Genomic DNA, 15,158 nt, shown 5'->3' with positions numbered 1-15,158 from the left:
AACCATCAAGCCATTGAAGCTAGGTTGAGTGGGTACTTTATACAAGTTTGGGCATTCTTGTGCATCTCCCCTCACTTCATATCAGCTGGACACTTCACTTTCAGCTCTAGCCCTCAATGGCTATGTCCTTGTCATTGGCTTAGGAGTCCCTAGGTTTCACCAAATTTTGGACCAACCAGTTTTTCCTCTTCTCTCTCTCATCTTCAAGTCAATGGGAGTCTATGGAGCGTGGTCAAATGCAATCCATATCTTCATTACTGCCTTTCTCCCTCTTCCACTCACCAGGAGACCATTGTGGTCTCTAGCAAGCTTCAATGTCTACTCAAGTGTTCCCTTGGAGTTTCAGTCTTAGAGGGGGGTTTTTCCTGAAGAAACTTGATTGCTTGCCACGATGGCTTCCTCACAAACTTGCTGGTTCTTGTGGTAGCCAATAAGACTGCCATTTTTGCTTTGGATTTGTCCTGCTGGTCTTTCTTTCAAGAAGTATCGTCTGTCACTCTAGCTGTTCCAGGCTGGTCTACTTGTCCTTTCAAGTGGGAACCTTTCAGAAGGTTCTGGATGGGGCTCAGGATTCCATCTAAGGTCCTATAGACGACAAAGGCTATGCAGGAAGCCTGTTTCACTGGGTAAGTTCTAGAACCCCTTTCTAATCAGTTATAGGCTGAAGATGGGCTTACAAGCTTTCCATAATTATTTTCCCCTATATTCCTTTCTATCCCACTCAAGGGTCTATTTTACAGTAGTAGGCAAGGAAAAGTACTGATTTTTATAAGTTGCATTTCTTCTTCTTGGAGCTCATTTTATTTTCTTCCATTCATCCTAGGATTCTAGTTGTGTAAACAGTTATACAAAGAAACTCCTCTGGTTTTCCTTGTACAGTGAAAAGGTTTCCCATGTGGGTAGCAGGTTTTGATGTTCTTATAACTCCTAACTCAGAGTCGTTGTTGATAGTGTTCTAAGACAAGGATTGGCCTTTATATTTGTTTTGTGATAGGAACAAGCTTTCCAGAGCTTGTTTTAAATTTCTGTAGGTCCAGGATATAGAGAATAGTGGAATAATAAACAAACAAGTAAGAACACCCTGGAAAACACTCAACTATGGACTCTCAATCATCACTTTCAGAAATATTAAAAGCTCTGCTAAACGTATCACAGCATGTTAGAATACATGAAAACGATTTTCAAATGTGTTTCCAAGTGCAGCTGGGGAAAGATGTTTGTTTTTATTAAAAGTTTCTCACAAGTATCATCATAGCGACAGAATCTTTAAATACCCACAAACACAAAAGCCTGATAAATAGCTCTTCATTGATTTTTCACCTGCCACATTTCATGTATTCTGAAAGTTACTGGTGCTCTTTGAACAAGGACTTCTTCATATCTGCCAGATTTTATGAATGATCATTTTCAACCAGTTCAATCTGGGAAAATCCCTTTTGCAGAAGTAGTCCCTGTTGGCCATCTTTATAGCCTTGCTTTATTACTCTCGAGGCCTCCTATTTCTTCAGTCTAAGCACAGAGGATCTGAGCAACAAAAATAACTGCAGTTGTATTTTCTCTCAGTCTGTCCTCTGTTAGACAATATGGATTTTTAGATCTTAAGAGTTCAAGGAGATTTTCTGGTTCATCTCCCTAGAGTGAGATCATGCTGGCATAACCTCAGTGGGTCATTGCTTCCTATAGACACAAGTTCTACTGACTGATTTTTTTTTTTTTTTCTTTTCCTTTGCTTATCTTAATAATGGCTTCTTCTTAAACATGCCCTTACCATAATCAGGACTTCTAAGTGGTGAAAACAGCTAAGTACTAGCAGCTACCAACAGAAAGCCTGGCAGTTTGACCCCACCCAGAGTCTCCTCAGAAGAAAAGCCCAGAAATCTACTTTGAAAATCCAGCAATTGAAAACTCTGTGGAGCACAGTTGTACTCTGACACACATGAGGTCACCGTGATTCCTAGTCAATTGACAGCAGATGTTTTGTTTTCTTTTTCTTTTGAATTTTCTTAAATAAAATGACCCTAGTAGTACAATAGTTGCTCTGGTAACATAGTGGCTACAAGTTGGGCTTCTAATCTCAAGGTCAGCAGTTCGAAACTACCAGTCATTCCATGGTTGAAAGATGAGGCTTTCTGCTCCCATAAGGATTTACAGCCTCAGAAACCCAATTCAGGGTCACTATGAGTCAGAACCAACTCCACAACACACCAACCAGTAGTACAATGGACTCCTGGTGTGGCACTGTAGGATCATCACTGGACTGTGAGTCACAAGGTCAGCAGTTCAAACCTACCAGTTGCCCCTCGGAAACCCAATATAATGTTTCTATGAGTCACAACTGATTCAACAGCACTTAATAATAGCATTAACAACAGTGGTACAATGGTTAAAGGCTCAGCTGTTAACTGAAAGGTTGATGGTTTGAACCCAATGAATGGTGCCACAGGAACAAATGGTGATTTGCTTCCAAAATTATTATAGCCTCCTTGTCAACAACAAAAACTTAGGATGTAGTTGTATCCTGCCACACAATTGGCTATAAGTGGGAATCCACTTGATGGCACCCAACAACAACATGTTTGAACATACCTGACTGACAGATTAAACTCATCCCAGCAAGTCTCAGGTCAGGTTTTCTCCAAACAGTAGCTGAGACCTGTTCTGATTTACTGAAGAGCTCTTTTCAGAAAAACAAACAAACAAATAGTGGTGTTAGGAGATGAGGTTTTAGGTATACTCTAGACCGACCTGACAGCACCAATCAAGAACAACAACAAAAAGACTCAGCGTAGTCGCATGCGGAACGCTAAATAGCTATCCCATGAGAAGCAACATGAAGTTTTTACCAATGGGAAAAAAGGAGATTGGGATTTTACCCTCCTGTATCATATAGTCCTGGTGCAGTACTGTGGGTTAATACAGTGGACTGCAATGTTGGTTTGAACTGCAAGGTTGGCCGTTCAAGCTCACCAACTCCGTGGTAACCCTATTCAGGGTCATTAAGGGTCGGAACCAAATCAATGGTACTTAACAACGACATTCATTCAGTCACTGGTTATGGATCTTCCTGAGGAAAGAGTGTAACCTCTCAACTATTTCAAGGTTAGGTGTCTACTGTCAAGTTCAGGGAGATTTTCCAGAGAAGATTGCCAATCATGCAGTTGCTGTCACATGAACTTTGACTCATGATGACCTCACATGGTTCAGAGTAGAACTGTGCTTCATAGGTTGTCAATGATTGTAACCTTTTAAAAACCTGCTTTTTTGGAAGCAGATTGTCAAACCTTTTTTTCTGAGACTCCTTTGGTGGATTTGAACCATCATCCTGCAGCTCTGAGCAATTAGCAGTCAACACAAGTTAGTTGTAACTTGGAGATGGGTCTACCAGTGTGGTAGAGAGAATTGAGGCAGACCATCATGAGAATCTCCCACACTTCTGATTGCATTGTCTTTACTTGTTTTGTTTTTCTTGCCATCAGCTATGGTGGGCTGAGAGACAAGCCATGATTCTAAAATGATTTTCCTTCAGAGTAAATAGTTACCAATTTGTAATTGATTCTTTTAAATTCAATCCTAATATGGCTCAGTTTGAGCTTGGAAACATCAAGAAGTTCCAAACAAAAGGCATAATTACTCAGGTTGAAAATGTCAGCGATGATTTATTGTCTACTGAGTTGGTCACGATGCCCCTCAAATTGCATGTTGGATTTGTCTGTTAAGAGTACCTTTAAACAACAGGGCAGAATTTCTCATTAAGGAACAAAATGTTGTTTTAAAGTTTCATGTTTCAGTTGAATTCCTCCCTGGTAGCCTCTAGCAGAAATGCATATGCTACTAAATAGTATTTAGAAAGCAAACTAATGACAACAACTCTAAGGGGATATGCAATTACATGTGGTGCTTAGATCCAAACTTTGAATTCAGCTGAGAAAAGGCTAATTTGAGAATGCTTCACCTGACATTTAAATTAGAAAGTCACTCAACCTTCTAACCTTCTTGACACAAATGGGGCAATCGACATCCAAATTGTATAACCTTTAAGAAGGTTGTTGTTAGATGATGTTGAATTGGTTCTGGCACGTAAAGACCTGGGTACAACAGAACAAAACTCTGCCTGGGTCTGCACTGCCCTTACGATATTTGCTATTTGAGTCTTTTGTTGCAGCCACGGTGCCAATCCATCTTTATGAGGGTCTTCCTTTTTTATGTTGACCCTCTACTAAGGTGAGATGAAGTTTCGCCATTCTTGCTTCAAAGGATCACTTTGACTATTTGTCATGAAGTGGCTAATGGGTTTTGCCAGAAGCTGATTGTTGCAGTTGTTAGTGCCGTTGAGTTGGTTCTGACTCATAGTGATCCTGTATAGGGTATCCGAGGAGAAGCGGGTGGGTTTGAACCATCAACCTTGTGGTTTGCAGTGCCGTGTTTATCCTACAGCACCACAGATTGTTGTCATTGGAGTCGGTTCTGACGCTTTCATTTCCACACTCTTACTAAGACCAAGCTCCATCACTACGCTGTCAGGTGAACATCAGGTCCTTTGCTTCCAACAATGATCTCTCTCTGACTATCTTAGTTATTCAATGCTTCTGTAACAGAGATATCATAAATGTATGGCATTCACAACCAGAAATGAATTACAGTTTAGGAGACTAGAAGTCCAAATTCAGATTTGTGTCTCTTCTAGGCACCTGTAGGCCCAACATTCATTGAATAGCTCCATGTGTCTTGGCATCAAATTTTCCCTGAATCTAGAAACTTCAGAGTACAGGGACCCCAGGTCCAAAGGACATAGTCCACTCTTGGCTCTTCTATCTTGATGGTAAGTAGCTTCCTTTTAGTCTGTTCACTTCTCTCAAAAGAAATTGTCTCAAGATACAACCCAATCTTGTAGATGGCATCTGACCTCGTCAATATCATAGGAGTGAAGTCTTACAGCGCTGATCACATTAGACAGAGCTGATTACACCCTGGTTTGATTGCATCTCATCATGGAGGTGATAACTACCTGGTAACTACTAAACCATTGAGGATCTGGCCAAGACTAGTTGACACAAAGCCTTCGCTTTAACATAAACTAAGCATTTTTCTAAGAATGCCAAAATAGCTTGGAAGAGTATTTTTGAAAACTTTAAATATAAGATGGGTCCTAGTTTGCCTATTAGAGCTGAGGAATCCCAAAGTGAGTTTACTAAATTCTCTTTGAATGAGAGCAGACAAGAATTTGAACAAACATGCCATCTGAAATTCACTTTAACCTGGGGCTCCAAAGGAGCAGAAATCCAAGAGCAAAACACAAGATCTCCTTTAGTTCAATTTGGTGATTGGGGTTAATCTGTTAGCAGGAAGCTCATCCAGGTGTGAGATACTAGGTGATGTTCTTCAGAAACCTTACCTATGTCTGACCTTATCAGTAGAGGATGGCCCGCTCCCTTTCTGCTGTTTCAGTTTGCTCATTGTCAATAAGTAAAGAAAGGGAGTTGCAATTCATTGAAAATAATCTTCAAAAGATGAAATTGATTGTGTATTTGCTTTCTTCCAGATAAGCTCACGAATATAGCAGGTTTTATTTCCTTTCTTATATAAACACAACAAAACCCTAAACTCTGTTTTCTCAGTAGAAGCTGATGCTTCAAAATGAAAATCCTAGGTCAGTCAATGGAGGTGTCTGGCTACAAATCAGGCATTTGTAATACATTGATGCTGTATAAGGTTTTTATTGGCTGATTTTCAGAAGTTCAGTTCCAGACAGTTCTTCCTGGTCCATCCTTGAATGGAAACTCCACTAAAACCTATGTAGCATCACAGTAACTCACAGACCGCCATAGGGATGAGGACTGAGTTTGAAGGATGCTGGCTGAGAACCAAACCTGGATCTAGGCAGAGAAGTCAAGAATTCCACCGTTAAACCACCACTGACTTCTTACTGCTCTTTGAACACTACAGTGAGCATGGAAACCTGCAACCGGCTTCCTCTCTCAGAGTGCTTAGCTATCCTCTGGAGCATCCCTGTGTGCTGCCCACATGTTTATATGTTGTTGTTAGTAGATGCCATCAAGTCATTGTTGACTCATTAGCAACCCTGTGCGCAACAGAATGGAATACTGCCCAGTCCTGCGCCATCCTCATGATTGTTACATTTGAGCCCATTGCTGCTGCCACTGTGCCAACCCATTTTATTGGGGGAACTTTCTCTTTTTTGCTGACTCTCCACTTTACTAAATATGATATCCTTCTCCAGGGACTGGTCCCTCCTGGTAACATGTCCAAAGCAGGAGAAATTTCTTGCCATCATCTCTCCTAAGGCTAGATGTACTCCTTCCAGGACAGATGTGTTTGTTCTTCTGGCAGTCCATGGTACTTTTAATTTAACTTCAAATGATGATGTTTTCATATAGCTCCTTATAACACCGTATCAATGTTCTGTGTGTCCCTCATACAACCATGGATTAACACATGTTACAGAGAAATTTCCCTTACCCCACAAACCAGGAATTGAAGACAAGAAGCTATAGAAACATAGGGGAGTTGTTGGAAGAATGCTCGCACAGAACCTGCTAAGGATAGCTGCTATTCACAATGACTGCCTTCTTGATGCACTGTTCCCCAGTTCACTAGGGTATCTTTCAGGTAGACATGTCTGCATGGTTACATCTCCAAGTCTATTTTTCTCACACCCATCCTTAACTTATTTAATTAAGGATAGTCACATGACCCAATTAGGTTCCCATCAAAAACAAAGCAAAGGCAAAAGAAACATTGCCACTGAATCGATTCAGACTCTTAGTAACCCTTAGAAGTAGAACAGAGTAGAACTTCCCCATAGGGTTTCCTAGGCTCGGCTAGCGTAGCGGTTACAAGTTGGGCTTTTAACCTTAGGGTCAGCAGTTCAAAACTATCCGCTGTTCCACAGGAGAAAGATGAAACTTTCTTCCCACAAAGACTTATAGCCTGGGAAACCCTATACAGCATCACTGAGTCGGAACCGACTCCACAGCACATAACCACCCTCACCACAGTTCACAGAAGTAGACTGCTTCATTTTCCTCCTGGGGAGCAGCTGGTGGATTCCGACTGCCAACCTTTCTGTTAGCAGCTCAGCACTTAAGATTGTACCACCAGGACTCTGCAGTCAGGGTCAGTTAGGCTCTTTTCCTAAAACACTTGGAATACAGACGGCAGAAGGTTGGTCATTGATCTGAGGATTAAGCCTAGAGAACTAGAGAAATAAAAAATAAAGGAGACAATCAGAGAAACACAAGAGAGCAGTTAGTTCCACATTGCAACCCCTTCCTGAGACTCAACACCATCTCTCTCTTGAACAGAGTAATTACTATATCATTAAAAGAAAACTGCGTCTTTATTTGTTAGTCAGAGTTGGTTTCTGTTACCTGCAACTAAAAGAGTCCTCAGTGATCCATTGGAAAACAAATGAGGCTTTTCATCCAACAATAAAGCAGTAGTTAATGGTGGCTCCATACCAGCATTGTCCTGTGGAACTTTACCTAATGTTGATATGTTCTAGAAAATCTACACTGCCCAGAGTCATTTCTTCTCCATTAGTTACTTCTGAGACTTTGAAGTATCTAGTAAAGAAACCATTCTCAGGTAAGCTGACATGTGTTGCTGGTACTTGGTACGTATACGTGTATACGTGTATCATCAAGTTGCCTCCAGCTCACGGTGGCTCCATGAACACGCTGCCCATCGGCACCATCTTCATAGTTACTGTTGAACTTGAGTTCTTCTGGAAGCTCTTGTGAATTCTGAGTGCTTTCCAGACTACAGGCTCATCTTCCAGTCCTGTATCAGGCAATCTTTTGTTGTGAGCCATAGGATTTTTGTTGTTGTTTTATTTTTAAAACATTTATTGTGAACTGAGTGAAGGTTTACAGAACAGATCATCAGTTTTGTGTTCAACAAATCACACATTTCATTTCATCTCAATGACTGCAATCCCCTCCATGTAAAATCACTTCCTCCCTGTTCTTGGTCTTTCCATGTCTTGGTTCTTTCCCAACCTTTCTGAGTTTTGTCTTTGGGTAAATGCTGCCCTTTGGATCTTGAATGGTTGACCATCCCATGGTGTGCATAGATCACTAGTGCTGGTGTCCCCTCTATCTAATTAACTATTGCTGGGCTGAACATGGAGCCACAGGGATGAGTTCAATTTCAGACTTGAAGGGTGACCAAGGGCCATAGTGTTGGGTTTCCACCAGTCTACATCTGAGCAGTAAGCCTGATCTTTTTTATGATTTTGAGTTTTTTCCCACAATGATCCATAGGATTTTTATTGGCTGGTTTTTAGAAGATCTGCTGAAACCAGTGCACTATGAGTGATCTCACTGGTATTGAAAATACTGGAGATATAGCTTCCACCATCACCCTGCACTCACGACCTCCACTGTTACTGAGCTGGTTTAGATTCAGAGCAACTCTATGCTTGTTTTCCAAGGCTCTAATCTCTGTGGCAGCAGAACACCTCCTCTTCCTCCTGCAGAGCAGCTGGTGGATTCCAACTGTTGACCTCATGGTTATCAGTCCAACACTATGCCACCACGGCTCCTTTCACTATCACTTGTTGTGGTTGTGTGTTATCAAGTCACTTCCTGTAAAGGGTTTCCAATGAGCAGCTGGTAGGTTTGAATTGTTGACCTTTTGGGTACCATTCAGTGCTTACCCTACAGTGCCACATCAGGACTCCATCCAACACCATAGCAACATGATATTTTTCTATTCCAAACTCTCCAGTTAGAGCATTCTACCAGGGGCATCATATGGCCAACCAAGTTTTTGATATTTATTTCTAATATGGGTACCTTTTCTTAAGCTTTTACAATAATAGTCTTATGTTTTATTTGTCCTTTTCTGAGTGACTAATTTCACTCAAATTTCATCCATGTTATGCAGAGGATTGTAGCTTCCTTGTTTTTCTTCAAGATTGTATAATATTCCATTCTATGGCTGTACCACAGTTTGTTTATCCATTCTTCCATTGATGGGCACGTAGGCTGTCTCCATCATTTTACTCTTGTGAATAGAGCTGTGATAAACAATGGTGTGCATATATCTACTCCTGTTCTGGTTCATATTTCTTGTGGATAAATACCAAGTAGAGGAACTGCTGGATCAGTAAGTATTTCTAGTTCCAATTTTCTGAGAAAGTGCCCTATCATTTTCCAGCGTGGTTGAACCATTTTACATTCCCACCAGCAATGCAGGAGGGGCCCAGTCTCTCCACATCCTCACCAGCATTTAATGTCCTCTTCTTTTCTGAACTTGTCTATTAATGCTGGTATGAGATGATATCTCATTATTGTTTTGATTTGCAGAAGGTTATCATATTTGGTAAGGTGGAGGATCAGAGAAAAAGAGGAAGGCCCCCAACGAGATGGATTGGCCAAGTGGCAGCATCGATGGACTCAAGTATGGCATCAGTAGTGAGGTTGGCCCAGGATCAGGCAGTGTTTCGTTCTGCTGTGCATAAGGTTGCTATGGGTCGGTACCGACTCGATTGTACCTAACAACAACAACAACAATGGCTGGTTGTGGTGCTGTGGGTTAATGCGCCAGACTGCAAAGCCATTTGAACTACAAAGTCAGTATTTTAAGCTCCTTGGAAACCCTATATAGGGTCGCTATGGGTCAGAATCAACTTGACAACAATTAACAACAACAACAATGGCTAGTGACCATGAATATTTTTCTTCATCTGTTTATGGTCACTAGCCATTGTTGTTTTGTTTTTCATTGGCTGCCTGAATCTCTTCCTTGGTGAAGTCTCTGTTCATGTCCTGTGCCCATTTTTTAATTGGGTTATCTGTGGTTTTCTTGTAGAGGTGTAGTAGTTTCTTGTAGATTTTAGAGATTAGTCCCTTGCCTAATATACTGTTGCAAAAGATTTTTTTCCCCATTCTGTGGACTACTTTTTTATTCTTTTGGTGAAATATTTTGATGCACATAAGTTTCTAATTTTTAGTATGTCCTAATCATCTATCTTGTCTTCTTTTGTTTGTGCAATTCTCACAGTGCTTGATAGTCTGTGTGTGCCCTGTATTGGTGGTGGTTATGTGCCGTGCAGTCGGTTCTGACTCATAACGACCCTGTACAGGGCTTCCAAGGCTGTAAATCTTTATGAGAGCAGAAAGCCTCATCTTTCTCCCATGGAACAGCTGGTAGCTTCGAACTTCTGATCTTGAGGTTTGCAGCCCAATTCATAACCACTATGCTACCAGTGCCCTATGTTAGAGCCCTTATTTTTTTCATTGATGGCCTTTATAATTCTGGGATTCACATTTAGGTCTTTAATTCATGCTGAGTTGGGTTTTGTATATGATATGACATAAAGGTCTTATTTCAATCTTTTGCATTTGGATTTCCAGTTCTGCCAGCACCATCTATTGAAGAGACTATCTCCTTCCCATCCAATGTACTTTGGCCCTTTGTCAAAGTTCAGTTGACTGTATGTGGATGGGTTAATTTCTGTTCTGGATTCTGGATTCTCTTCCATTGATCTATGTATCATTGTACCAGTACCAAGCTGTTTTGATCACTGTAGCCATGAAGTAAAATTTGAAATCAGGGAGTGAGAGGCCTCCAACTTTGTTCTTCTTCTTAAGCAGTGCTTTGCTTTCCCTGGGTCTCTTTTCTTTCCATGTAAAGTTTGTAATTGTTTTTTTCCATCTCTTTGAAGAATGTTGTTGGAATCTGGATATGTGTAGATTGCTTTGGGTAGTATTGACATTTTCACAATGGTAAGTCTTCCTATCTAGGAACATGGTAAAAATATGGAACACTTCACAAATTTGTGTGCCATCCTTGCTCAGGGGGCCATGCTAATCTTCTCTGTATGGCTCCAATTTTAGTATATGTGCTTCTGAAGCAAGCACTTGGCATTTATTTTTACCACCAACTCCCTGAGTCTGTAAACTTCAGCTTTGTTCTACCTGATACTCCAGGCACCCTCTTGACTCTAGCTGTTGTTGTTGTGAATTGCCGTCGAGTTGGTTCCAACCCACATCAGTCCTGTATAGAGTTACAAGGAGCAGCTGGTGAGTTAGAACCATCAATCTTGTGCTTAAAACTGACTTTGCAGTCCAGTGCATTAACCCACAGCACCACACCAGGACTCCACCCTCTGGACTGGAGACTTTGAATTGTATTCTTCCTCTATGTGGAAAGTGTATCCCATATGGCTCCCTCTCATTCTCTCAGGTCTCTGCTTTTATGTCACCTTGTCAGCGATGCCTTTTCAAACTAGTTCTTTTTATGAAAGCGGAATCTCCACAGTCCTCTTTTTTTTTTTTTTTTAACCACCTTCTATGCTGTATTTTGGAGTCCTGGTGTGGCACTGTGAGTTAATGTGCCAGACTGCAAAGGATTTGAACTGCAAGGTTGACAGTTCAAGCTCACCAGCAGCTCCTCAGAAACTCTATACAGGGTAGCTATGGGTCGGAACCGACTCGACGGCACTTCCAACAGCAACATGCTCTATTTTGACCAGAGATATTTTAATCTACATCTTGTATGACATAACTCCTTGTGCATTTATTTGTCTTCCAGACTGTCACAACAGTATGATGGAACTCCACGAGTCAGTCCCCACCCGTCACCCCCTTTTTAAAATTGTTCTGTTAGCCCAGCATCCAGAGCAATTTTTCTGGTATACAGTAGGTGTTCAATAAATGTTTGTTGACTACATTGATGACTTGGACACCTGGAAGCATTTGTCAGGTAAGGAGATCTAGGTCCTGTGATGTCTAAGAATGAAAAAAGAGAAAAATTTGGAATGTGACATGCTTATTCAAAGGCAGAGTTCTAAAGATGTCCCTTCCAAGATTCCCCACTCCTGGTAATTCAATCAAATGCTGATTTCGATACATCTTTGAAGGGACTTTCAAATGGAATTAATGTTATAGGTCTTAACATGGGCATCTGTTGATGTTAAGTACCATCAAGTCTGTTCTGACTGATAGTGATTGTGTATAAGGTTTCTGAGGAGTGACCGAAGGATTTGATCCCTATGGGTAGTAATCCAGTACTTACTCTACAATGCCACAGATAGGCATGATGCTGTTGTTTTAAATGCCATCAGGTCAGTCCCAACTCATAGGGAACTTGTATAGGGTTTTCGAGGAGTAGCTGGTGGGTTTGAACTGCTGACCTAGTGGTTCTCAGTCCAGTGCTGATTCTATAGTGCTACAGAGTCAGAGGAGAAATGTGGCAAAAATGGAGAATAGAAGAGAAGGCAGAAGGGGAGGTCAGAGCCGTTGGAAGGATGAAAAAGGCCCTACCTGCTGTTGCTGGCATTGAAGATGGAGGAAGGTAATTAAGCACCAAGGAATATGGGCACAGTTAGAAGCTGAGGATGACTTCTGGCCATAAGACAGCAGACATGGAATCTCACACATGGGAAATAACATGGAACTTAATTCTACAGAGAACGGAAGGAGCCTGGAAACATTCCCCAGAATCTCCATTCCTAGTGACACCTTGATTTCATCCCTGTGGTAACCTAAGCAGAAGACCACCCAAGCCTGCTGGGGGACATCCAAACTGGGAATTGTGAGATGATTAACCAGTGTTTTGTGCAGCTACAAGGATTGTGGTAACTTGTTACAGCAGCATAGAAAATTAATACAATGTGGTTTTTTAAATTACACTCTGTTTCCAGATAGACGCCACTGCAGTAAACAATCTGCATAAATTGGTACAACAAAAAGCATGATATTACAGAGAGAATAGACTTCCAGCTTTCTCCTGTTTTACTTTTTATTCAATAACTAAAGACCAGAAATAGAAATCATTGACGTGAACTGTGTTTTACTAATAGTATTATGATTCTTTACTGCTATTCAATGAGTATATATTTTACTTGTCAGAGTCTAAGAGGGGGGTTTCATTTTCTTCAACAATGATCTTGGGAAGGTTCTTTTATGGTTATTATTGCACCTGTATGAGTGCAGCACTTCAGGCAGATAATCCATGTAAATATTCTAATAAGACAAATAATACCCACAGTTTCAATTACCATTCCCAACATTTTTGTTGTGAACAAATCAAAAGATAGCCACACTCTTACAAACTAGTCTGTGGAATCACAGTTGCTCTGGTAGTTAACGTCCTAACACTGAGTTAACTCTGCATGGTCTTTAGAAAGTCAACTACTTACCTCCCTTTTAGATTTCTTCTTCAACCTTCAGGAATTGCTCTAAAGATTACAGTGAATGGTAGATGCAAAAGGTTTTTTTGCAAAGGTTAACTGTGTTAGAAACCAATTTTAGAAAGTGACTGTAATTATTTATATTCTTGTTCAGTTGAATTTCGACTCCTTCATGGCAAATTGTTTCTGGTTATTTATTCATCGCCAGGGAAATTTCATCTTTCCTTAACATTTCTGCTGTGTGGCTCTCTTTCATATTCCCAGTTTTCTAATTTATGACCCCCTCCTTCCTGTCCTTCTTCATCTCTCTCCCTTTCTTTCAGAACTCTCTCAGACAGACATCTGTTATTAGGATTGTTAGGAGGGAACAGTCCCTGGAGAAGGCTAGCATGCTTGGTAAATAGAGGATCAGTGAGAGAGAGGAAGACCCTCAATGAGATGGAGAGACACAATGGCTGCAATGAAAGGCTCAAAGATGACAGTAACTGTGGAGACGGCACAGGACTGAGCAGTGGTTCCCACTTTGTTCACAGGGTCAATGTGAGTTGGAAGGGTACAGCCATGCAGAGAGGAAGTTGATGATGCCTGAGAAAATCATGTATACACTTATACTTTAACTCAATAATTCCATGAATCTAGCCCAACATGTTAGGCACTGGCAGCTTCATTGCAGCATTATTTGTAATGACAAATGGATGGAAATTATCCAAATGTCCATTAATATTAATAATAATAATGAGCAGTGGTTAAATAGATCATGGTATACCCACAAAATAGAGTATCTTGCTGTCCTAGTGTAGAATAAGCAAACCGCAAGGTCGGTGGTTCAAATCCACCAGATGCTCCTCGGAAACCCTATACATGGTCACTATGTGTTGGAATTGACTCGACGACACTTAACAGCAACAACATAACAGAAATGTCACAAATGGGTGGCTTTAAACACTCAACAATTTCTTCTCTCACGGCTTAGGAGCTTGAGAGCTCAAATTCAGAGTGTTGGCTCCAGGGGAAGACTTTGTCTCTCTGTTGGTTCTGGGGAAAGGCCCTTGTCTCCTTTCAGCATCGGTAGGCCCAGGATTCCTTGAAATCTCCATACATCTTGGCATCAATCTTCTCCTGGATTGAGGAGCTTCACAGTGCAGGGACCCCGGGTCCAAAGGACACACTCCAACCCGAGCAGGTGGAAAAACATCCAGGAACAATCTCTTCCCCAGCCAACAGGTTTGATCTCAATTTCTTAGCTTTTCATTAGCTGGCTTGTGTGTAACTGTGATGCTACAGGATAAATACTGAACTGGTAACAACACGCTCACCAGTTGAAACCCACCATTCACTGTGGAAAGCCTCATACAAGGTTGCTATGAGTCAGAAGTGACTCAATGACACACAACAACAACACCATGTAATTTCTAAGTATTGCCTCTAATTTGAAAAAATGTGGGTTTTTTGGGGGGCAAGAAACTGGGTGTTAAATTTGTTATAAAAAGTGAATCACTTTAGAAAAAATTGTTTAATTTTCCTTTCAGGGCCACCAAGTCATCACCATATTAGGGGTTGCTTCTATTTCCTTTCTTTCTTTTTAAGTTTTTATTGTGAAGTTTACATGGGAGAACATCAGCTTTACACTCATCCTATTGTATTTCATTTCATTGCAATGATTACAGTCCCCTCCTTGCATCATCATATAACCCCAAAGGGTATATACCACACAGACCTGCCCCACCACACACCTCCGCCCCTGGCCACCAGCACACAGCCCTTCTCCCTCCTTAAGTCCCGTGTCCCCAGCAGCTCCATCTGTCCACATCATCTTCTCTGTCTCCATCCCTGACATCACTGCCTCTCTGGATAGGGTCCTACTCTCTGTTCTTCTCACTTGATGGTCCCAGGGACTTCCACTCCTGAGCTTCAAAATCAATCACTCTCCTCCTTTCGTCAAAAAACATCTACCTCTATATTTCATATCCTCACAGTCAGTCCTGATGACAATTATTCA

This window comes from Chrysochloris asiatica, unplaced genomic scaffold, assembly GCF_000296735.1.
Source record: "Chrysochloris asiatica unplaced genomic scaffold, ChrAsi1.0 scaffold00023, whole genome shotgun sequence".
Lineage (NCBI taxonomy): Eukaryota > Metazoa > Chordata > Mammalia > Afrosoricida > Chrysochloridae > Chrysochloris > Chrysochloris asiatica.
This window is presented reverse-complemented; position numbering follows the sequence as displayed.